This window comes from Rhinolophus sinicus, chromosome 12 (genome assembly GCF_057876585.1).
Source record: "Rhinolophus sinicus isolate RSI-liver-muscle chromosome 12, RSI-T2T, whole genome shotgun sequence".
Taxonomy (NCBI): Eukaryota; Metazoa; Chordata; class Mammalia; order Chiroptera; family Rhinolophidae; genus Rhinolophus; species Rhinolophus sinicus.
This window is the reverse complement of record NC_142512.1, coordinates 907,519-931,464: the sequence shown is the minus strand read 5'-3', so window position 1 is coordinate 931,464 and position 23,946 is coordinate 907,519. Positions and strand designations below refer to the sequence as shown.

The following is a 23,946-nucleotide window of genomic DNA, read 5'->3' as shown; positions in this document are numbered from 1 at the left end:
ATGCTCGCCACCCGAGCGGCCCAGCAGCATGGAGTGCGCTCAGAAGCAGGTCGGGAGCAGGCTCTTGGAGTGCCGGGAGCCGGGTCCCAGCGCCTAAGGCCACACCACCCTGCACGCGCCAGATCTCGTCTGATCTCGGGAGCTAAGCAGGGAGGGGCCTGGTTAGTACTTGGATGGGAGACCGCCTGGGAATAGCTGCAGGCTTTTGCTCGCCTCTCCTTTTGCGCCGCGGCCCCGGCGTGGCTCCCTCCGAACCCCTGCCGCCCCTTGCCTCTCTGCAGCCGCCCAGCCAGCCGAAGGCCCCCCTGACCAGCAGAGGGTTAGCCGCCAGGCACTACAAGCTGGCAGCCCCGGCCGCACACCAGGCCCGTCGGCCAGGGCTCCCCCGCACACCCTCTTCTCAGTCCTCTTCAGTCCCGGAGGCTGTCATCTCGATCCCTTCGCCGACCTTCGATCGCCGCCACCGCCAACAGCGCTGCCCTCGCCCCCGCCGCCACCGCCTAATCCGCCGCCATCACCGCGCTCCCCACACCCCCCTCCAGCGCTGACCTCACCCCTGCCCCCGCCCTCGCCACCGCCATGGCTGTACTGCTTCAATCTCCCGCCTCTGCTCTCCCCTCCTCCGCCGCCAGCACCGCCCTCTTCCCCGCTACCGCCGCCGCCGGCGCCAACCCTCCCCGCGCCCAGCGCCCGCCGACACAGCCCCCAACGCTGCCGCCGCCTCCATCGCCGACCTCGCAACCCTCCCGCGCCGCAGCCGACGCCGCCGCCGCCGCCGCCGCCATCGCTGCTCGCGATCAGCCCCCGCTTCTCCCGCCGCCGCCGCCGCGATCACCGCGCTCCCCACCCCCTCCGCCAGCGCTGCCCTCGCCCCCTCCCCGCCCCCGCTGCCGCCATCGCCGTACTCCCTCAAACTCCCTCCTCTGCTCTCCCCCCCTCGGCCGCCAGCACCGCGCTCCCCACCCCCGCCGCCAGTGCTGCCCTCTTCCCCACCCCCGCCCCCGCTGCCGCCATTGCCGCACTCCCTCAATCTCCCTCCTCTGCTCTCCCCGCCTCCTGCACCGCCATCTCCCCCGCCCCCGCCCCAGGCCCGCCGCCGCCACCATCGCCATACTCCCTCAATCTCCCGCCTCTGCTCTCCCGGCCTCCTCCGCCGCCGCCGCCGCCGCCGCCGCCGCCATCGACCCCCGTGCCCCAGCGCCCACCGTCAAAGCCCCCATTGTCGCCACCGCCATCGCCGCCCTGGCGCCATCCTCGCGGTTGCCATCGCCTACCTCCCCACCCTCCCTCGCCTCCGCCGCGTCCCCCGCCGCCGCTGCTGCCGCCGCCGCCGCCGCCGCCGCCGCCGCCGCAGCCCCCCCCCTCCGCAGCCGCCCAAGCCGCCGCCGCGGGGTCCTCCCACAACTCCCAAGCCCAGGGTTGCCTGCTGGTGCAGGCCTCCCCCAGCCTTGGGGGTGCGGTTGTTGGTAAACCTGGTGGCGGTAGGGGGGCGGGGTGTATGGCGGTCTGGGTCCGGGGAGTCCCAGGATGCCAGAGTTCCACGACTTCTGGCACCATCAGGGAAGTGGCAGTGTCCCATGGAGCCTCGGGTGGCGCGAAGGGGCCTCGCTGCCGGCCAGGAGTAGCCCGCCGCCCACGCCAGGGGCATTCGGAAGAGGCGGGGAGCCGGACTGGGGGGGGGGGACGCGGTGCTGGCAGAGCCGGCCAGCAGGTCGATGCTCGCCACCGGAGCCGCGCATCTGCATGGCGGGCGCTCACGAGGCAGGCCGGGAGCAGGCTCTTGGGGCGCGGGGAGCCGAGTCCCATCGTCTATGGCCATACCACCCTGAACGCGCCCGATCTCCTCTGATCTCGGGAGCTAAGCAGGGAGGGGCCTGGTTAGTGCTTGGATGGGAGACCGCCTGGGAATACCTGTAGGCTTTTGCTCGCCTCTCCTTTTGCGCCGCCGCCCCTGCGTGGCTCCCTCCGAACCCCTGCCGCCCCTTGCCCCTCTGCAGCCGCCCATCCAGCCGAAGGTCCCACTGGCCAGAGGCCGGTCAGCCACCCGGCGCTACAAGCTGGCAGCCCCGGCCGCACACCAGGCCCGTCGGCCAGGGCTCACCCCCACACCCTCTTCTTAGTCCTCTTCGCTGAGGCAGGCAGTCAGCCAGCAGCAGTTAGCCGAGCCTGTGTCTCCGCCGGCAGGCACCTCTCCCCACACCCCCGCGCGCCCCCTCCCATCGCCCACAAGAGCCAGGAACCCTCCCTTCCCGCAGTGGCCCCAACACACAGGGTACAAAGAGCCGGGACAAAGCAGGGGACTGAGGGAGCAGCACCCCAACACACCGCACGCCCTCGGACTCCAGGAGAGACCACCACAAGGGGAAGTGCAGGCACGCAGGCACACAACACTCTCAACCAGGGTGCCTGTGGGTTGCCATTCTCCTCCCGCGGGGCGGGGGGTTCCTGGGCGGGGCTCGGAGCCCACTGGCCCTCCCGCCCGGCCCGGGGGCTTCAAGGGTGACTTTCAATGCCCGGGCACTGCCTCCTTAGTGGAGCCCAGCCACGGGCATGACCACACTTCGGTTGAGAAGCTGCCACTTCAAAGCAGCGTCAGTGCGTCTGTCCCAGTCCGTGTGCCCGCTTGTGCGTCCCTCCCCCCTCCCCCACCCCATGTCTCTCTGGCTCTGTGACGTGCCTGTTGGGCTCTGGCTCTGGCTCAGGAGCTCTCTCCCCGCGTGCCAGCCCCCTCTTTCTCTGTCTCTGTCCATGTCTCTCTGTATGTCTAGGTACATACAGGTACATATAGGTGTATATTTCGATCTCGCTCCCTCTTTCTCCTCCTCCCGTTCTCTCTGTCGGTCCCTGTCCTGCGGGGACTCTAGTCCCTCTGCCCGCACAAGAACGCAGGATATGGCGAGGCCAAGAGGGAACACCAACAGAGCCACGGATAGGGGGCTCATAGCACTATGTCTCACGGGCGGCTGGCTCGGAGACACGGCAAGCCGGAGCCGCCCGATCCCCAACCTGTCGGCCGCTTCTCTGCCAACCCACCGACACACCGCCCGTCGACCCGCCAAGCGGGCCCACTGCAATCCGCGCCCCTCTGCAATTTGCAGTCCACCATCCGCGCTTCCTAGCTTGGCCACCGCAGCTCCTCCGGTGGCCAGTGGCCAACTGGCAACAGCTGATGGCCAAGCGGTCACAGCTGATGACCATGCAGCCCCCAAGCAGCACCCCTCCACGCGAGGCCCAGAGCCTGGAGAGTGCTCTCTGCGAGTCTGTCCCCACAGTCCCCGTCTGTCTCTCTCCGCCTCTCTCTTGCTCCGTCTCTGGCCTTCTCTCATCCTCTCTCTCACCTCCCTGGGTCAGGAGAGGTGACGTGTAGACAGTGAAGGGACCGGACATCGGGCGGGGCTCCGGTCGCTGACGAGGGTTCCAGGGCCCAGACTGAAGGCTTGTGACGAAGGGTGGCTGCAGACTGGAGATGCTGCACCCTGGTGGCGCGGGTGGCTCTCCCTGGCTTTGGGCCTGTGGATGGGTCCGGTCAGGGCCAGGGCCTGGGTTGCACGTCCCTAGGGCCGGAGGGGACTGAGAGGACCCTGCGACCCCCTCGGTGGCCCTGAGAGGTGGGGACAGCACAGCAGCAAGGGGGGTGTGCGGTTGTGGGGCTGGGGGGAGATGAGAGGGGTTGGGGTAGGGGGGCGGGGTGAAAGCCCTTCGGGGCCTGGGGAGGCCCAGGATGCCAGGGCGCCCAGACATATGTCACAGTCAGGGAAGTGACAGAGGCCCGTGGAGCCACTGGGGGGCGCGAAGGGGCCTCGCTGCGGGCCAGGAGTAGCCCGTCGCCCACACCAGCGGCGTCCGGAGGAGGCGGGGAGCGGGCGGCAGGCGCTCAGGCAGACGTGCTCGCCACCCTAGCGGCCCAGCAGCACGGCGCGCGGTCAGAGGCAGGCCGGGAGCAGGCTCTTGGGGCGCGGGGAGCCGGGTCCCAGCGTCTACGGCCATACCACCCTGAACGCGCCCGATCTCCTCTGATCTCGGGAGCTAAGCAGGGAGGGGCCTGGTTAGTACTTGGATGGGAGACCGCCTGGGAATAGCTGCAGGCTTTTGCTCGCCTCTCCTTTTGCGCCGCCGCCCCGGCGTGGCTCCCTCCGAACCCCTGCCGCCCTTTGCCCCTCTGCAGCCGCCCAGGCAGCCGAAGGTCCCCCTGGCCAGAGGAGGGTCAGTCGCCCGGCACTACAAGCTCGCATCCCCGGCCGCACACCAGGCCTGTCGGCCAGGGCTCCCCCCCACTCCCTCTTCTTAGTGCTCTTCGCCGAGGCAGGCCGTCAGCCTGCAGCAGTCAGCCGCGTCTCGGTCGCCGCCGCCGCCGCCACCGCCATCGCAGGGCTCCCTCTCGCTCCCCGACCCTGCCGCCGCCGCAACCCCCAACGCCCAAGCCCAGGGCTGCCTGCCGGCGCAGGCCTCCACCAGGCTCTCTCCATCCCAGGACGTGCCGGTGCTTTGCACCTCGGCCCGAGCCCAGGGCACGCCCATCCCTGCGCCTGCCCCCGGGACCCGACACACAGGATCGGCGTGTCCTCGGGCAAACGGGACGCCCACCCGCCCCGCCCCACCGGAGTCTTCTGTCTCCGCTGGCAGGCACCTCGCCCCACACCCCCGCGCGCCCCTCCCGTCTCCCACAAGAGCCAGGAGCCCTCCCTTCCCGCCGGCCACGGTGTCCCTGAAACACAGGGCACAAAGAGCCGGGACAAACCAGGGGACGGCGGGAGCAGCACCCCAACACACCACGCGCCATCGACTCCGGGGGAGACCACCACAAGGGCAGAGCAGGCACGCAGGCGCACAACCCTCACAACCAGGGTGCCTGGGGGCTGCCACTCTCCTCCCGCGGGCGGGTGCCTGGGCGGGGCTCAGAGACCACAGGCCCTCCGGAGACCCTGGCGGCCCGCCCCGGAGGCTTCAATGGTGACTGCCAACGCCAGGGCAATGCCTCCTTAGCGGAGCCCAGCCCCGGGCATGACCAAACTCCGGTGGAGGAGCTGCCACTTCAACACAGCCTCAGTGCGTCTGTAACAGTCCGTGTGCCCGCCTGTGCGTCCCTCACACCCTCCCCCACCCCATATCCGTCGGGCTCTGTGACGTGCCTGTTGGGCTCTGGCTCTGGCTCAGGAACTCTCTCCCCGCGTGCCAGCCCCCTCTTTCTCTGTCTCTGTCCATGTCTCTCTGTATGTCTAGATACATACATGTACATATACGAGCATATTTCCATCTCGCTCCCTCTTACTCCTCCTCCCGTTCTGTCTGTCTGTCCCTGTCCTGCGGGGACTCTAGCCCCTCTGCCCGCACAAGAATGCAGGATTTGGCGAGGCCAAGAGGGAACACCAACAGACCACAGATAGGGGGCTCATAGCACCATGTCCCCCGGGCGGCTGGCTTGGAGACTCGGCAAGCCGGAGCCGCCCGATCCCCAGCCTGCCGGCCGATTCTCTGCCAACCAACAGACCCACCAACCTACCGACCCACCAAGCCGGCCAACTGCAGTCCGCGCCCCTCTGCAATTTGCAGTCCACAATCCGCGCTTCCTAGCTTGGCCACCGCAGCTCTGCCGGTGGCCAATGGCCAACTGGCAACAGCTGATGGCCAAGCGGTCACAGCTGATATCCATGCAGCCCGCACGCAGCACCCCTCCACGCGAGGCCCAGAGCCTGGAGAGTGCTCTCTGCGAGTCTGTCCGCACAGTCCCCGTCTGTCTCTCTCCGCCTCTCTCTTGCTCCGTCTCTGGCCTTCTCTCATCCTCTCTCTCACCTCCCTGGGTCAGGAGAGGTGACGTGTAGCCAGTGAAGTGAACAGTGATCGGGCGGGACGCCGGTCGCTGACGAGGGGCGAGAACCCAGAAAGAAGGCTGTGTGAGGAAGGGTGGCGGCAGACTGGAGGTGCTGCCCCCTGGTGGCGGGTGGCTCTCCCTGGCTTTGGGCCAGTGGGTGGGGCCGGCCAGGGCCAGGGCCTGGGTTGCACGTCCCTAGGGTGGAGGGGACTGAGAGGACCCTGCGACCCCCTCGGTGGCCCTGAGAGGTGGGGACAGCACAGCAGCAAGGGGGGTGTGCGGTTGTGGGGCTGGGGGGAGATGAGAGGGGTTGGGGTAGGGGGGCGGGGTAAAAGCCCTTCGGGGCCTGGGGAGGCCCAGGATGCCAGGGCGCCCAGACATATGTCACAGTCAGGGAAGTGACAGAGGCCCGTTAGAGCCACTGGGGGGCGCGAAGGGGCCTCGCTGCGGGCCAGGAGGAGCCCGTCGCCCACACCAGCGGCGTCTGGAGGAGGCGGGGAGCTGGCGGGAGGCGCTCGGGCAGACATGCTCGCCACCCGAGCGGCCCAGCAGCATGGCGTGCGCTCAGAAGCAGGTCGGGAGCAGGCTCTTGGAGTGCCGGGAGCCGGGTCCCAGCGCCTAAGGCCACACCACCCTGCACGCGCCAGATCTCGTCTGATCTCGGGAGCTAAGCAGGGAGGGGCCTGGTTAGTACTTGGATGGGAGACCGCCTGGGAATAGCTGCAGGCTTTTGCTCGCCTCTCCTTTTGCGCCGCGGCCCCGGCGTGGCTCCCTCCGAACCCCTGCCGCCCCTTGCCTCTCTGCAGCCGCCCAGCCAGCCGAAGGCCCCCCTGACCAGCAGAGGGTTAGCCGCCAGGCACTACAAGCTGGCAGCCCCGGCCGCACACCAGGCCCGTCGGCCAGGGCTCCCCCGCACACCCTCTTCTCAGTCCTCTTCAGTCCCGGAGGCTGTCATCTCGATCCCTTCGCCGACCTTCGATCGCCGCCACCGCCAACAGCGCTGCCCTCGCCCCCGCCGCCACCGCCTAATCCGCCGCCATCACCGCGCTCCCCACACCCCCCTCCAGCGCTGACCTCACCCCTGCCCCCGCCCTCGCCACCGCCATGGCTGTACTGCTTCAATCTCCCGCCTCTGCTCTCCCCTCCTCCGCCGCCAGCACCGCCCTCTTCCCCGCTACCGCCGCCGCCGGCGCCAACCCTCCCCGCGCCCAGCGCCCGCCGACACAGCCCCCAACGCTGCCGCCGCCTCCATCGCCGACCTCGCAACCCTCCCGCGCCGCAGCCGACGCCGCCGCCGCCGCCGCCGCCATCGCTGCTCGCGATCAGCCCCCGCTTCTCCCGCCGCCGCCGCCGCGATCACCGCGCTCCCCACCCCCTCCGCCAGCGCTGCCCTCGCCCCCTCCCCGCCCCCGCTGCCGCCATCGCCGTACTCCCTCAAACTCCCTCCTCTGCTCTCCCCCCCTCGGCCGCCAGCACCGCGCTCCCCACCCCCGCCGCCAGTGCTGCCCTCTTCCCCACCCCCGCCCCCGCTGCCGCCATTGCCGCACTCCCTCAATCTCCCTCCTCTGCTCTCCCCGCCTCCTGCACCGCCATCTCCCCCGCCCCCGCCCCAGGCCCGCCGCCGCCACCATCGCCATACTCCCTCAATCTCCCGCCTCTGCTCTCCCGGCCTCCTCCTCCGCCGCCGCCGCCGCCGCCGCCGCCGCCGCCGCCGCCGCCATCGACCCCCGTGCCCCAGCGCCCACCGTCAAAGCCCCCATTGTCGCCACCGCCATCGCCGCCCTGGCGCCATCCTCGCGGTTGCCATCGCCTACCTCCCCACCCTCCCTCGCCTCCGCCGCGTCCCCCGCCGCCGCTGCTGCCGCCGCCGCCGCCGCCGCCGCCGCCGCCGCAGCCCCCCCCCTCCGCAGCCGCCCAAGCCGCCGCCGCGGGGTCCTCCCACAACTCCCAAGCCCAGGGTTGCCTGCTGGTGCAGGCCTCCCCCAGCCTTGGGGGTGCGGTTGTTGGTAAACCTGGTGGCGGTAGGGGGGCGGGGTGTATGGCGGTCTGGGTCCGGGGAGTCCCAGGATGCCAGAGTTCCACGACTTCTGGCACCATCAGGGAAGTGGCAGTGTCCCATGGAGCCTCGGGTGGCGCGAAGGGGCCTCGCTGCCGGCCAGGAGTAGCCCGCCGCCCACGCCAGGGGCATTCGGAAGAGGCGGGGAGCCGGACTGGGGGGGGGGGGACGCGGTGCTGGCAGAGCCGGCCAGCAGGTCGATGCTCGCCACCGGAGCCGCGCATCTGCATGGCGGGCGCTCACGAGGCAGGCCGGGAGCAGGCTCTTGGGGCGCGGGGAGCCGAGTCCCATCGTCTATGGCCATACCACCCTGAACGCGCCCGATCTCCTCTGATCTCGGGAGCTAAGCAGGGAGGGGCCTGGTTAGTGCTTGGATGGGAGACCGCCTGGGAATACCTGTAGGCTTTTGCTCGCCTCTCCTTTTGCGCCGCCGCCCCTGCGTGGCTCCCTCCGAACCCCTGCCGCCCCTTGCCCCTCTGCAGCCGCCCATCCAGCCGAAGTTCCCCCTGGCCAGAGGCCGGTCAGCCACCCGGCGCTACAAGCTGGCAGCCCCGGCCGCACACCAGGCCCGTCGGCCAGGGCTCACCCCCACACCCTCTTCTTAGTCCTCTTCGCTGAGGCAGGCAGTCAGCCAGCAGCAGTTAGCCGAGCCTGTGTCTCCGCCGGCAGGCACCTCTCCCCACACCCCCGCGCGCCCCCTCCCATCGCCCACAAGAGCCAGGAACCCTCCCTTCCCGCAGTGGCCCCAACACACAGGGTACAAAGAGCCGGGACAAAGCAGGGGACTGAGGGAGCAGCACCCCAACACACCGCACGCCCTCGGACTCCAGGAGAGACCACCACAAGGGGAAGTGCAGGCACGCAGGCACACAACACTCTCAACCAGGGTGCCTGTGGGCTGCCACTCTCCTCCCGCGGGGCGGGGGGTTCCTGGGCGGGGCTCGGAGCCCACTGGCCCTCCCGCCCGGCCCGGGGGCTTCAAGGGTGACTTTCAATGCCCGGGCACTGCCTCCTTAGTGGAGCCCAGCCACGGGCATGACCACACTTCGGTTGAGAAGCTGCCACTTCAAAGCAGCGTCAGTGCGTCTGTCCCAGTCCGTGTGCCCGCTTGTGCGTCCCTCCCCCCTCCCCCACCCCATGTCTCTCTGGCTCTGTGACGTGCCTGTTGGGCTCTGGCTCTGGCTCAGGAGCTCTCTCCCCGCGTGCCAGCCCCCTCTTTCTCTGTCTCTGTCCATGTCTCTCTGTATGTCTAGGTACATACAGGTACATATAGGTGTATATTTCGATCTCGCTCCCTCTTTCTCCTCCTCCCGTTCTCTCTGTCGGTCCCTGTCCTGCGGGGACTCTAGTCCCTCTGCCCGCACAAGAACGCAGGATATGGCGAGGCCAAGAGGGAACACCAACAGAGCCACGGATAGGGGGCTCATAGCACTATGTCTCACGGGCGGCTGGCTCGGAGACACGGCAAGCCGGAGCCGCCCGATCCCCAACCTGTCGGCCGCTTCTCTGCCAACCCACCGACACACCGCCCGTCGACCCGCCAAGCGGGCCCACTGCAATCCGCGCCCCTCTGCAATTTGCAGTCCACCATCCGCGCTTCCTAGCTTGGCCACCGCAGCTCCTCCGGTGGCCAGTGGCCAACTGGCAACAGCTGATGGCCAAGCGGTCACAGCTGATGACCATGCAGCCCCCAAGCAGCACCCCTCCACGCGAGGCCCAGAGCCTGGAGAGTGCTCTCTGCGAGTCTGTCCCCACAGTCCCCGTCTGTCTCTCTCCGCCTCTCTCTTGCTCCGTCTCTGGCCTTCTCTCATCCTCTCTCTCACCTCCCTGGGTCAGGAGAGGTGACGTGTAGACAGTGAAGGGACCGGACATCGGGCGGGGCTCCGGTCGCTGACGAGGGTTCCAGGGCCCAGACTGAAGGCTTGTGACGAAGGGTGGCTGCAGACTGGAGATGCTGCACCCTGGTGGCGCGGGTGGCTCTCCCTGGCTTTGGGCCTGTGGATGGGTCCGGTCAGGGCCAGGGCCTGGGTTGCACGTCCCTAGGGCCGGAGGGGACTGAGAGGACCCTGCGACCCCCTCGGTGGCCCTGAGAGGTGGGGACAGCACAGCAGCAAGGGGGGTGTGCGGTTGTGGGGCTGGGGGGAGATGAGAGGGGTTGGGGTAGGGGGGCGGGGTGAAAGCCCTTCGGGGCCTGGGGAGGCCCAGGATGCCAGGGCGCCCAGACATATGTCACAGTCAGGGAAGTGACAGAGGCCCGTGGAGCCACTGGGGGGCGCGAAGGGGCCTCGCTGCGGGCCAGGAGTAGCCCGTCGCCCACACCAGCGGCGTCCGGAGGAGGCGGGGAGCGGGCGGCAGGCGCTCAGGCAGACGTGCTCGCCACCCTAGCGGCCCAGCAGCACGGCGCGCGGTCAGAGGCAGGCCGGGAGCAGGCTCTTGGGGCGCGGGGAGCCGGGTCCCAGCGTCTACGGCCATACCACCCTGAACGCGCCCGATCTCCTCTGATCTCGGGAGCTAAGCAGGGAGGGGCCTGGTTAGTACTTGGATGGGAGACCGCCTGGGAATAGCTGCAGGCTTTTGCTCGCCTCTCCTTTTGCGCCGCCGCCCCGGCGTGGCTCCCTCCGAACCCCTGCCGCCCTTTGCCCCTCTGCAGCCGCCCAGGCAGCCGAAGGTCCCCCTGGCCAGAGGAGGGTCAGTCGCCCGGCACTACAAGCTCGCATCCCCGGCCGCACACCAGGCCTGTCGGCCAGGGCTCCCCCCCACTCCCTCTTCTTAGTGCTCTTCGCCGAGGCAGGCCGTCAGCCTGCAGCAGTCAGCCGCGTCTCGGTCGCCGCCGCCGCCGCCACCGCCATCGCAGGGCTCCCTCTCGCTCCCCGACCCTGCCGCCGCCGCAACCCCCAACGCCCAAGCCCAGGGCTGCCTGCCGGCGCAGGCCTCCACCAGGCTCTCTCCATCCCAGGACGTGCCGGTGCTTTGCACCTCGGCCCGAGCCCAGGGCACGCCCATCCCTGCGCCTGCCCCCGGGACCCGACACACAGGATCGGCGTGTCCTCGGGCAAACGGGACGCCCACCCGCCCCGCCCCACCGGAGTCTTCTGTCTCCGCTGGCAGGCACCTCGCCCCACACCCCCGCGCGCCCCTCCCGTCTCCCACAAGAGCCAGGAGCCCTCCCTTCCCGCCGGCCACGGTGTCCCTGAAACACAGGGCACAAAGAGCCGGGACAAACCAGGGGACGGCGGGAGCAGCACCCCAACACACCACGCGCCATCGACTCCGGGGGAGACCACCACAAGGGCAGAGCAGGCACGCAGGCGCACAACCCTCACAACCAGGGTGCCTGGGGGCTGCCACTCTCCTCCCGCGGGCGGGTGCCTGGGCGGGGCTCAGAGACCACAGGCCCTCCGGAGACCCTGGCGGCCCGCCCCGGAGGCTTCAATGGTGACTGCCAACGCCAGGGCAATGCCTCCTTAGCGGAGCCCAGCCCCGGGCACGACCACACTCCGGTGGAGGAGCTGCCACTTCAACACAGCCTCAGTGCGTCTGTAACAGTCCGTGTGCCCGCCTGTGCGTCCCTCACACCCTCCCCCACCCCATATCCGTCGGGCTCTGTGACGTGCCTGTTGGGCTCTGGCTCTGGCTCAGGAACTCTCTCCCCGCGTGCCAGCCCCCTCTTTCTCTGTCTCTGTCCATGTCTCTCTGTATGTCTAGATACATACATGTACATATACGAGCATATTTCCATCTCGCTCCCTCTTACTCCTCCTCCCGTTCTGTCTGTCTGTCCCTGTCCTGCGGGGACTCTAGCCCCTCTGCCCGCACAAGAATGCAGGATTTGGCGAGGCCAAGAGGGAACACCAACAGACCACGGATAGGGGGCTCATAGCACCATGTCTCACGGGCGGCTGGCTTGGAGACTCGGCAAGCCGGAGCCGCCCGATCCCCAGCCTGCCGGCCGATTCTCTGCCAACCAACAGACCCACCAACCTACCGACCCACCAAGCCGGCCAACTGCAGTCCGCGCCCCTCTGCAATTTGCAGTCCACAATCCGCGCTTCCTAGCTTGGCCACCGCAGCTCTGCCGGTGGCCAATGGCCAACTGGCAACAGCTGATGGCCAAGCGGTCACAGCTGATATCCATGCAGCCCGCACGCAGCACCCCTCCACGCGAGGCCCAGAGCCTGGAGAGTGCTCTCTGCGAGTCTGTCCGCACAGTCCCCGTCTGTCTCTCTCCGCCTCTCTCTTGCTCCGTCTCTGGCCTTCTCTCATCCTCTCTCTCACCTCCCTGGGTCAGGAGAGGTGACGTGTAGCCAGTGAAGTGAACAGTGATCGGGCGGGACGCCGGTCGCTGACGAGGGGCGAGAACCCAGAAAGAAGGCTGTGTGAGGAAGGGTGGCGGCAGACTGGAGGTGCTGCCCCCTGGTGGCGGGTGGCTCTCCCTGGCTTTGGGCCAGTGGGTGGGGCCGGCCAGGGCCAGGGCCTGGGTTGCACGTCCCTAGGGTGGAGGGGACTGAGAGGACCCTGCGACCCCCTCGGTGGCCCTGAGAGGTGGGGACAGCACAGCAGCAAGGGGGGTGTGCGGTTGTGGGGCTGGGGGGAGATGAGAGGGGTTGGGGTAGGGGGGCGGGGTGAAAGCCCTTCGGGGCCTGGGGAGGCCCAGGATGCCAGGGCGCCCAGACATATGTCACAGTCAGGGAAGTGACAGAGGCCCGTTAGAGCCACTGGGGGGCGCGAAGGGGCCTCGCTGCGGGCCAGGAGGAGCCCGTCGCCCACACCAGCGGCGTCTGGAGGAGGCGGGGAGCTGGCGGGAGGCGCTCGGGCAGACATGCTCGCCACCCGAGCGGCCCAGCAGCATGGCGTGCGCTCAGAAGCAGGTCGGGAGCAGGCTCTTGGAGTGCCGGGAGCCGGGTCCCAGCGCCTAAGGCCACACCACCCTGCACGCGCCAGATCTCGTCTGATCTCGGGAGCTAAGCAGGGAGGGGCCTGGTTAGTACTTGGATGGGAGACCGCCTGGGAATAGCTGCAGGCTTTTGCTCGCCTCTCCTTTTGCGCCGCGGCCCCGGCGTGGCTCCCTCCGAACCCCTGCCGCCCCTTGCCTCTCTGCAGCCGCCCAGCCAGCCGAAGGCCCCCCTGACCAGCAGAGGGTTAGCCGCCAGGCACTACAAGCTGGCAGCCCCGGCCGCACACCAGGCCCGTCGGCCAGGGCTCCCCCGCACACCCTCTTCTCAGTCCTCTTCAGTCCCGGAGGCTGTCATCTCGATCCCTTCGCCGACCTTCGATCGCCGCCACCGCCAACAGCGCTGCCCTCGCCCCCGCCGCCACCGCCTAATCCGCCGCCATCACCGCGCTCCCCACACCCCCCTCCAGCGCTGACCTCACCCCTGCCCCCGCCCTCGCCACCGCCATGGCTGTACTGCTTCAATCTCCCGCCTCTGCTCTCCCCTCCTCCGCCGCCAGCACCGCCCTCTTCCCCGCTACCGCCGCCGCCGGCGCCAACCCTCCCCGCGCCCAGCGCCCGCCGACACAGCCCCCAACGCTGCCGCCGCCTCCATCGCCGACCTCGCAACCCTCCCGCGCCGCAGCCGACGCCGCCGCCGCCGCCGCCGCCATCGCTGCTCGCGATCAGCCCCCGCTTCTCCCGCCGCCGCCGCCGCGATCACCGCGCTCCCCACCCCCTCCGCCAGCGCTGCCCTCGCCCCCTCCCCGCCCCCGCTGCCGCCATCGCCGTACTCCCTCAAACTCCCTCCTCTGCTCTCCCCCCCTCGGCCGCCAGCACCGCGCTCCCCACCCCCGCCGCCAGTGCTGCCCTCTTCCCCACCCCCGCCCCCGCTGCCGCCATTGCCGCACTCCCTCAATCTCCCTCCTCTGCTCTCCCCGCCTCCTGCACCGCCATCTCCCCCGCCCCCGCCCCAGGCCCGCCTCCGCCACCATCGCCATACTCCCTCAATCTCCCGCCTCTGCTCTCCCGGCCTCCTCCGCCCCCGCCGCCGCCGCCGCCGCCGCCGCCGCCGCCATCGACCCCCGTGCCCCAGCGCCCACCGTCAAAGCCCCCATTGTCGCCACCGCCATCGCCGCCCTGGCGCCATCCTCGCGGTTGCCATCGCCTACCTCCCCACCCTCCCTCGCCTCCGCCGCGTCCCCCGCCGCCGCTGCTGCCGCCGCCGCCGCCGCCGCCGCCGCCGCAGCCCCCCCCCCCGCAGCCGCCCAAGCCGCCGCCGCGGGGTCCTCCCACAACTCCCAAGCCCAGGGTTGCCTGCTGGTGCAGGCCTCCCCCAGCCTTGGGGGTGCGGTTGTTGGTAAACCTGGTGGCGGTAGGGGGGCGGGGTGTATGGCGGTCTGGGTCCGGGGAGTCCCAGGATGCCAGAGTTCCACGACTTCTGGCACCATCAGGGAAGTGGCAGTGTCCCATGGAGCCTCGGGTGGCGCGAAGGGGCCTCGCTGCCGGCCAGGAGTAGCCCGCCGCCCACGCCAGGGGCATTCGGAAGAGGCGGGGAGCCGGACTGGGGGGGGGGGACGCGGTGCTGGCAGAGCCGGCCAGCAGGTCGATGCTCGCCACCGGAGCCGCGCATCTGCATGGCGGGCGCTCACGAGGCAGGCCGGGAGCAGGCTCTTGGGGCGCGGGGAGCCGAGTCCCATCGTCTATGGCCATACCACCCTGAACGCGCCCGATCTCCTCTGATCTCGGGAGCTAAGCAGGGAGGGGCCTGGTTAGTGCTTGGATGGGAGACCGCCTGGGAATACCTGTAGGCTTTTGCTCGCCTCTCCTTTTGCGCCGCCGCCCCTGCGTGGCTCCCTCCGAACCCCTGCCGCCCCTTGCCCCTCTGCAGCCGCCCATCCAGCCGAAGTTCCCCCTGGCCAGAGGCCGGTCAGCCACCCGGCGCTACAAGCTGGCAGCCCCGGCCGCACACCAGGCCCGTCGGCCAGGGCTCACCCCCACACCCTCTTCTTAGTCCTCTTCGCTGAGGCAGGCAGTCAGCCAGCAGCAGTTAGCCGAGCCTGTGTCTCCGCCGGCAGGCACCTCTCCCCACACCCCCGCGCGCCCCCTCCCATCGCCCACAAGAGCCAGGAACCCTCCCTTCCCGCAGTGGCCCCAACACACAGGGTACAAAGAGCCGGGACAAAGCAGGGGACTGAGGGAGCAGCACCCCAACACACCGCACGCCCTCGGACTCCAGGAGAGACCACCACAAGGGGAAGTGCAGGCACGCAGGCACACAACACTCTCAACCAGGGTGCCTGTGGGCTGCCACTCTCCTCCCGCGGGGCGGGGGGTTCCTGGGCGGGGCTCGGAGCCCACTGGCCCTCCCGCCCGGCCCGGGGGCTTCAAGGGTGACTTTCAATGCCCGGGCACTGCCTCCTTAGTGGAGCCCAGCCACGGGCATGACCACACTTCGGTTGAGAAGCTGCCACTTCAAAGCAGCGTCAGTGCGTCTGTCCCAGTCCGTGTGCCCGCTTGTGCGTCCCTCCCCCCTCCCCCACCCCATGTCTCTCTGGCTCTGTGACGTGCCTGTTGGGCTCTGGCTCTGGCTCAGGAGCTCTCTCCCCGCGTGCCAGCCCCCTCTTTCTCTGTCTCTGTCCATGTCTCTCTGTATGTCTAGGTACATACAGGTACATATAGGTGTATATTTCGATCTCGCTCCCTCTTTCTCCTCCTCCCGTTCTCTCTGTCGGTCCCTGTCCTGCGGGGACTCTAGTCCCTCTGCCCGCACAAGAACGCAGGATATGGCGAGGCCAAGAGGGAACACCAACAGAGCCACGGATAGGGGGCTCATAGCACTATGTCTCACGGGCGGCTGGCTCGGAGACACGGCAAGCCGGAGCCGCCCGATCCCCAACCTGTCGGCCGCTTCTCTGCCAACCCACCGACACACCGCCCGTCGACCCGCCAAGCGGGCCCACTGCAATCCGCGCCCCTCTGCAATTTGCAGTCCACCATCCGCGCTTCCTAGCTTGGCCACCGCAGCTCCTCCGGTGGCCAGTGGCCAACTGGCAACAGCTGATGGCCAAGCGGTCACAGCTGATGACCATGCAGCCCCCAAGCAGCACCCCTCCACGCGAGGCCCAGAGCCTGGAGAGTGCTCTCTGCGAGTCTGTCCCCACAGTCCCCGTCTGTCTCTCTCCGCCTCTCTCTTGCTCCGTCTCTGGCCTTCTCTCATCCTCTCTCTCACCTCCCTGGGTCAGGAGAGGTGACGTGTAGACAGTGAAGGGACCGGACATCGGGCGGGGCTCCGGTCGCTGACGAGGGTTCCAGGGCCCAGACTGAAGGCTTGTGACGAAGGGTGGCTGCAGACTGGAGATGCTGCACCCTGGTGGCGCGGGTGGCTCTCCCTGGCTTTGGGCCTGTGGATGGGTCCGGTCAGGGCCAGGGCCTGGGTTGCACGTTCCTAGGGCCGGAGGGGACTGAGAGGACCCTGCGACCCCCTCGGTGGCCCTGAGAGGTGGGGACAGCACAGCAGCAAGGGGGGTGTGCGCTTGTGGGGCTGGGGGGAGATGAGAGGGGTTGGGGTAGGGGGGCGGGGTGAAAGCCCTTCGGGGCCTGGGGAGGCCCAGGATGCCAGGGCGCCCAGACATATGTCACAGTCAGGGAAGTGACAGAGGCCCGTGGAGCCACTGGGGGGCGCGAAGGGGCCTCGCTGCGGGCCAGGAGTAGCCCGTCGCCCACACCAGCGGCGTCCGGAGGAGGCGGGGAGCGGGCGGCAGGCGCTCAGGCAGACGTGCTCGCCACCCTAGCGGCCCAGCAGCACGGCGCGCGGTCAGAGGCAGGCCGGGAGCAGGCTCTTGGGGCGCGGGGAGCCGGGTCCTAGCGTCTACGGCCATACCACCCTGAACGCGCCCGATCTCCTCTGATCTCGGGAGCTAAGCAGGGAGGGGCCTGGTTAGTACTTGGATGGGAGACCGCCTGGGAATAGCTGCAGGCTTTTGCTCGCCTCTCCTTTTGCGCCGCCGCCCCGGCGTGGCTCCCTCCGAACCCCTGCCGCCCTTTGCCCCTCTGCAGCCGCCCAGGCAGCCGAAGGTCCCCCTGGCCAGAGGAGGGTCAGTCGCCCGGCACTACAAGCTCGCATCCCCGGCCGCACACCAGGCCTGTCGGCCAGGGCTCCCCCCCACTCCCTCTTCTTAGTGCTCTTCGCCGAGGCAGGCCGTCAGCCTGCAGCAGTCAGCCGCGTCTCGGTCGCCGCCGCCGCCGCCACCGCCATCGCAGGGCTCCCTCTCGCTCCCCGACCCTGCCGCCGCCGCAACCCCCAACGCCCAAGCCCAGGGCTGCCTGCCGGTGCAGGCCTCCACCAGGCTCTCTCCATCCCAGGACGTGCCGGTGCTTTGCACCTCGGCCCGAGCCCAGGGCACGCCCATCCCTGCGCCTGCCCCCGGGACCCGACACACAGGATCGGCGTGTCCTCGGGCAAACGGGACGCCCACCCGCCCCGCCCCACCGGAGTCTTCTGTCTCCGCTGGCAGGCACCTCGCCCCACACCCCCGCGCGCCCCTCCCGTCTCCCACAAGAGCCAGGAGCCCTCCCTTCCCGCCGGCCACGGTGTCCCTGAAACACAGGGCACAAAGAGCCGGGACAAACCAGGGGACGGCGGGAGCAGCACCCCAACACACCACGCGCCATCGACTCCGGGGGAGACCACCACAAGGGCAGAGCAGGCACGCAGGCGCACAACCCTCACAACCAGGGTGCCTGGGGGCTGCCACTCTCCTCCCGCGGGCGGGTGCCTGGGCGGGGCTCAGAGACCACAGGCCCTCCGGAGACCCTGGCGGCCCGCCCCGGAGGCTTCAATGGTGACTGCCAACGCCAGGGCAATGCCTCCTTAGCGGAGCCCAGCCCCGGGCACGACCACACTCCGGTGGAGGAGCTGCCACTTCAACACAGCCTCAGTGCGTCTGTAACAGTCCGTGTGCCCGCCTGTGCGTCCCTCACACCCTCCCCCACCCCATATCCGTCGGGCTCTGTGACGTGCCTGTTGGGCTCTGGCTCTGGCTCAGGAACTCTCTCCCCGCGTGCCAGCCCCCTCTTTCTCTGTCTCTGTCCATGTCTCTCTGTATGTCTAGATACATACATGTACATATACGAGCATATTTCCATCTCGCTCCCTCTTACTCCTCCTCCCGTTCTGTCTGTCTGTCCCTGTCCTGCGGGGACTCTAGCCCCTCTGCCCGCACAAGAATGCAGGATTTGGCGAGGCCAAGAGGGAACACCAACAGACCACGGATAGGGGGCTCATAGCACCATGTCTCACGGGCGGCTGGCTTGGAGACTCGGCAAGCCGGAGCCGCCCGATCCCCAGCCTGCCGGCCGATTCTCTGCCAACCAACAGACCCACCAACCTACCGACCCACCAAGCCGGCCAACTGCAGTCCGCGCCCCTCTGCAATTTGCAGTCCACAATCCGCGCTTCCTAGCTTGGCCACCGCAGCTCTGCCGGTGGCCAATGGCCAACTGGCAACAGCTGATGGCCAAGCGGTCACAGCTGATATCCATGCAGCCCGCACGCAGCACCCCTCCACGCGAGGCCCAGAGCCTGGAGAGTGCTCTCTGCGAGTCTGTCCCCACAGTCCCCGTCTGTCTCTCTCCGCCTCTCTCTTGCTCCGTCTCTGGCCTTCTCTCATCCTCTCTCTCACCTCCCTGGGTCAGGAGAGGTGACGTGTAGCCAGTGAAGTGAACAGTGATCGGGCGGGACGCCGGTCGCTGACGAGGGGCGAGAACCCAGAAAGAAGGCTGTGTGAGGAAGGGTGGCGGCAGACTGGAGGTGCTGCCCCCTGGTGGCGGGTGGCTCTCCCTGGCTTTGGGCCAGTGGGTGGGGCCGGCCAGGGCCAGGGCCTGGGTTGCACGTCCCTAGGGTGGAGGGGACTGAGAGGACCCTGCGACCCCCTCGGTGGCCCTGAGAGGTGGGGACAGCACAGCAGCAAGGGGGGTGTGCGGTTGTGGGGCTGGGGGGAGATGAGAGGGGTTGGGGTAGGGGGGCGGGGTGAAAGCCCTTCGGGGCCTGGGGAGGCCCAGGATGCCAGGGCGCCCAGACATATGTCACAGTCAGGGAAGTGACAGAGGCCCGTTAGAGCCACTGGGGGGCGCGAAGGGGCCTCGCTGCGGGCCAGGAGGAGCCCGTCGCCCACACCAGCGGCGTCTGGAGGAGGCGGGGAGCTGGCGGGAGGCGCTCGGGCAGACATGCTCGCCACCCGAGCGGCCCAGCAGCATGGCGTGCGCTCAGAAGCAGGTCGGGAGCAGGCTCTTGGAGTGCCGGGAGCCGGGTCCCAGCGCCTAAGGCCACACCACCCTGCACGCGCCAGATCTCGTCTGATCTCGGGAGCTAAGCAGGGAGGGGCCTGGTTAGTACTTGGATGGGAGACCGCCTGGGAATAGCTGCAGGCTTTTGCTCGCCTCTCCTTTTGCGCCGCGGCTCCGGCGTGGCTCCCTCCGAACCCCTGCCGCCCCTTGCCTCTCTGCAGCCGCCCAGCCAGCCGAAGGCCCCCCTGACCAGCAGAGGGTTAGCCGCCAGGCACTACAAGCTGGCAGCCCCGGCCGCACACCAGGCCCGTCGGCCAGGGCTCCCCCGCACACCCTCTTCTCAGTCCTCTTCAGTCCCGGAGGCTGTCATCTCGATCCCTTCGCCGACCTTCGATCGCCGCCACCGCCAACAGCGCTGCCCTCGCCCCCGCCGCCACCGCCTAATCCGCCGCCATCACCGCGCTCCCCACACCCCCCTCCAGCGCTGACCTCACCCCTGCCCCCGCCCTCGCCACCGCCATGGCTGTACTGCTTCAATCTCCCGCCTCTGCTCTCCCCTCCTCCGCCGCCAGCACCGCCCTCTTCCCCGCTACCGCCGCCGCCGGCGCCAACCCTCCCCGCGCCCAGCGCCCGCCGACACAGCCCCCAACGCTGCCGCCGCCTCCATCGCCGACCTCGCAACCCTCCCGCGCCGCAGCCGACGCCGCCGCCGCCGCCGCCGCCATCGCTGCTCGCGATCAGCCCCCGCTTCTCCCGCCGCCGCCGCCGCGATCACCGCGCTCCCCACCCCCTCCGCCAGCGCTGCCCTCGCCCCCTCCCCGCCCCCGCTGCCGCCATCGCCGTACTCCCTCAAACTCCCTCCTCTGCTCTCCCCCCCTCGGCCGCCAGCACCGCGCTCCCCACCCCCGCCGCCAGTGCTGCCCTCTTCCCCACCCCCGCCCCCGCTGCCGCCATTGCCGCACTCCCTCAATCTCCCTCCTCTGCTCTCCCCGCCTCCTGCACCGCCATCTCCCCCGCCCCCGCCCCAGGCCCGCCGCCGCCACCATCGCCATACTCCCTCAATCTCCCGCCTCTGCTCTCCCGGCCTCCTCCTCCGCCGCCGCCGCCGCCGCCGCCGCCATCGACCCCCGTGCCCCAGCGCCCACCGTCAAAGCCCCCATTGTCGCCACCGCCATCGCCGCCCTGGCGCCATCCTCGCGGTTGCCATCGCCTACCTCCCCACCCTCCCTCGCCTCCGCCGCGTCCCCCGCCGCCGCTGCTGCCGCCGCCGCCGCCGCCGCCGCCGCCGCCGCAGCCCCCCCCCTCCGCAGCCGCCCAAGCCGCCGCCGCGGGGTCCTCCCACAACTCCCAAGCCCAGGGTTGCCTGCTGGTGCAGGCCTCCCCCAGCCTTGGGGGTGCGGTTGTTGGTAAACCTGGTGGCGGTAGGGGGGCGGGGTGTATGGCGGTCTGGGTCCGGGGAGTCCCAGGATGCCAGAGTTCCACGACTTCTGGCACCATCAGGGAAGTGGCAGTGTCCCATGGAGCCTCGGGTGGCGCGAAGGGGCCTCGCTGCCGGCCAGGAGTAGCCCGCCGCCCACGCCAGGGGCATTCGGAAGAGGCGGGGAGCCGGACTGGGGGGGGGGGGGACGCGGTGCTGGCAGAGCCGGCCAGCAGGTCGATGCTCGCCACCGGAGCCGCGCATCTGCATGGCGGGCGCTCACGAGGCAGGCCGGGAGCAGGCTCTTGGGGCGCGGGGAGCCGAGTCCCATCGTCTATGGCCATACCACCCTGAACGCGCCCGATCTCCTCTGATCTCGGGAGCTAAGCAGGGAGGGGCCTGGTTAGTGCTTGGATGGGAGACCGCCTGGGAATACCTGTAGGCTTTTGCTCGCCTCTCCTTTTGCGCCGCCGCCCCTGCGTGGCTCCCTCCGAACCCCTGCCGCCCCTTGCCCCTCTGCAGCCGCCCATGCAGCCGAAGTTCCCCCTGGCCAGAGGCCGGTCAGCCACCCGGCGCTACAAGCTGGCAGCCCCGGCCGCACACCAGGCCCGTCGGCCAGGGCTCACCCCCACACCCTCTTCTTAGTCCTCTTCGCTGAGGCAGGCAGTCAGCCAGCAGCAGTTAGCCGAGCCTGTGTCTCCGCCGGCAGGCACCTCTCCCCACACCCCCGCGCGCCCCCTCCCATCGCCCACAAGAGCCAGGAACCCTCCCTTCCCGCAGTGGCCCCAACACACAGGGTACAAAGAGCCGGGACAAAGCAGGGGACTGAGGGAGCAGCACCCCAACACACCGCACGCCCTCGGACTCCAGGAGAGACCACCACAAGGGGAAGTGCAGGCACGCAGGCACACAACACTCTCAACCAGGGTGCCTGTGGGCTGCCACTCTCCTCCCGCGGGGCGGGGGGTTCCTGGGCGGGGCTCGGAGCCCACTGGCCCTCCCGCCCGGCCCGGGGGCTTCAAGGGTGACTTTCAATGCCCGGGCACTGCCTCCTTAGTGGAGCCCAGCCACGGGCATGACCACACTTCGGTTGAGAAGCTGCCACTTCAAAGCAGCATCAGTGCGTCTGTCCCAGTCCGTGTGCCCGCTTGTGCGTCCCTCCCCCCTCCCCCACCCCATGTCTCTCTGGCTCTGTGACGTGCCTGTTGGGCTCTGGCTCTGGCTCAGGAGCTCTCTCCCCGCGTGCCAGCCCCCTCTTTCTCTGTCTCTGTCCATGTCTCTCTGTATGTCTAGGTACATACAGGTACATATAGGTGTATATTTCGATCTCGCTCCCTCTTTCTCCTCCTCCCGTTCTCTCTGTCGGTCCCTGTCCTGCGGGGACTCTAGTCCCTCTGCCCGCACAAGAACGCAGGATATGGCGAGGCCAAGAGGGAACACCAACAGAGCCACGGATAGGGGGCTCATAGCACTATGTCTCACGGCCGGCTGGCTCGGAGACACGGCAAGCCGGAGCCGCCCGATCCCCAACCTGTCGGCCGCTTCTCTGCCAACCCACCGACACACCGCCCGTCGACCCGCCAAGCGGGCCCACTGCAATCCGCGCCCCTCTGCAATTTGCAGTCCACCATCCGCGCTTCCTAGCTTGGCCACCGCAGCTCCTCCGGTGGCCAGTGGCCAACTGGCAACAGCTGATGGCCAAGCGGTCACAGCTGATGACCATGCAGCCCCCAAGCAGCACCCCTCCACGCGAGGCCCAGAGCCTGGAGAGTGCTCTCTGCGAGTCTGTCCCCACAGTCCCCGTCTGTCTCTCTCCGCCTCTCTCTTGCTCCGTCTCTGGCCTTCTCTCATCCTCTCTCTCACCTCCCTGGGTCAGGAGAGGTGACGTGTAGACAGTGAAGGGACCGGACATCGGGCGGGGCTCCGGTCGCTGACGAGGGTTCCAGGGCCCAGACTGAAGGCTTGTGACGAAGGGTGGCTGCAGACTGGAGATGCTGCACCCTGGTGGCGCGGGTGGCTCTCCCTGGCTTTGGGCCTGTGGATGGGTCCGGTCAGGGCCAGGGCCTGGGTTGCACGTCCCTAGGGCCGGAGGGGACTGAGAGGACCCTGCGACCCCCTCGGTGGCCCTGAGAGGTGGGGACAGCACAGCAGCAAGGGGGGTGTGCGGTTGTGGGGCTGGGGGGAGATGAGAGGGGTTGGGGTAGGGGGGCGGGGTGAAAGCCCTTCGGGGCCTGGGGAGGCCCAGGATGCCAGGGCGCCCAGACATATGTCACAGTCAGGGAAGTGACAGAGGCCCGTGGAGCCACTGGGGGGCGCGAAGGGGCCTCGCTGCGGGCCAGGAGTAGCCCGTCGCCCACACCAGCGGCGTCCGGAGGAGGCGGGGAGCGGGCGGCAGGCGCTCAGGCAGACGTGCTCGCCACCCTAGCGGCCCAGCAGCACGGCGCGCGGTCAGAGGCAGGCCGGGAGCAGGCTCTTGGGGCGCGGGGAGCCGGGTCCCAGCGTCTACGGCCATACCACCCTGAACGCGCCCGATCTCCTCTGATCTCGGGAGCTAAGCAGGGAGGGGCCTGGTTAGTACTTGGATGGGAGACCGCCTGGGAATAGCTGCAGGCTTTTGCTCGCCTCTCCTTTTGCGCCGCCGCCCCGGCGTGGCTCCCTCCGAACCCCTGCCGCCCTTTGCCCCTCTGCAGCCGCCCAGGCAGCCGAAGGTCCCCCTGGCCAGAGGAGGGTCAGTCGCCCGGCACTACAAGCTCGCATCCCCGGCCGCACACCAGGCCTGTCGGCCAGGGCTCCCCCCCACTCCCTCTTCTTAGTGCTCTTCGCCGAGGCAGGCCGTCAGCCTGCAGCAGTCAGCCGCGTCTCGGTCGCCGCCGCCGCCGCCACCGCCATCGCAGGGCTCCCTCTCGCTCCCCGACCCTGCCGCCGCCGCAACCCCCAACGCCCAAGCCCAGGGCTGCCTGCCGGCGCAGGCCTCCACCAGGCTCTCTCCATCCCAGGACGTGCCGGTGCTTTGCACCTCGGCCCGAGCCCAGGGCACGCCCATCCCTGCGCCTGCCCCCGGGACCCGACACACAGGATCGGCGTGTCCTCGGGCAAACGGGACGCCCACCCGCCCCGCCCCACCGGAGTCTTCTGTCTCCGCTGGCAGGCACCTCGCCCCACACCCCCGCGCGCCCCTCCCGTCTCCCACAAGAGCCAGGAGCCCTCCCTTCCCGCCGGCCACGGTGTCCCTGAAACACAGGGCACAAAGAGCCGGGACAAACCAGGGGACGGCGGGAGCAGCACCCCAACACACCACGCGCCATCGACTCCGGGGGAGACCACCACAAGGGCAGAGCAGGCACGCAGGCGCACAACCCTCACAACCAGGGTGCCTGGGGGCTGCCACTCTCCTCCCGCGGGCGGGTGCCTGGGCGGGGCTCAGAGACCACAGGCCCTCCGGAGAC

The 23,946-nt window shown here is 69.6% G+C and overlaps 12 pseudogenes; all 12 read left to right on the top strand.

Annotated features, from left to right (window-relative positions):
• The first annotated feature begins 91 nt into the window (after positions 1 to 91).
• On the top strand, positions 92 to 211 carry LOC148756258 (5S ribosomal RNA; annotated as a pseudogene).
• Positions 212 to 1,807: 1,596 nt separating this feature from the next.
• Positions 1,808 to 1,927, top strand: LOC148756257 (5S ribosomal RNA; annotated as a pseudogene).
• Positions 1,928 to 3,975: 2,048 nt separating this feature from the next.
• LOC148756256 (5S ribosomal RNA) lies at positions 3,976 to 4,095 on the top strand (annotated as a pseudogene).
• Positions 4,096 to 6,425: 2,330 nt separating this feature from the next.
• LOC148756255 (5S ribosomal RNA) lies at positions 6,426 to 6,545 on the top strand (annotated as a pseudogene).
• A 1,612-nt stretch (positions 6,546 to 8,157) lies between these two features.
• Positions 8,158 to 8,277, top strand: LOC148756254 (5S ribosomal RNA; annotated as a pseudogene).
• Positions 8,278 to 10,325: 2,048 nt separating this feature from the next.
• LOC148756253 (5S ribosomal RNA) lies at positions 10,326 to 10,445 on the top strand (annotated as a pseudogene).
• A 2,330-nt stretch (positions 10,446 to 12,775) lies between these two features.
• LOC148756252 (5S ribosomal RNA) lies at positions 12,776 to 12,895 on the top strand (annotated as a pseudogene).
• Positions 12,896 to 14,496: 1,601 nt separating this feature from the next.
• LOC148756251 (5S ribosomal RNA) lies at positions 14,497 to 14,616 on the top strand (annotated as a pseudogene).
• Positions 14,617 to 16,664: 2,048 nt separating this feature from the next.
• On the top strand, positions 16,665 to 16,784 carry LOC148756250 (5S ribosomal RNA; annotated as a pseudogene).
• A 2,330-nt stretch (positions 16,785 to 19,114) lies between these two features.
• Positions 19,115 to 19,234, top strand: LOC148756249 (5S ribosomal RNA; annotated as a pseudogene).
• A 1,598-nt stretch (positions 19,235 to 20,832) lies between these two features.
• Positions 20,833 to 20,952, top strand: LOC148756248 (5S ribosomal RNA; annotated as a pseudogene).
• Positions 20,953 to 23,000: 2,048 nt separating this feature from the next.
• On the top strand, positions 23,001 to 23,120 carry LOC148756247 (5S ribosomal RNA; annotated as a pseudogene).
• The last annotated feature ends 826 nt before the right edge of the window (positions 23,121 to 23,946 follow it).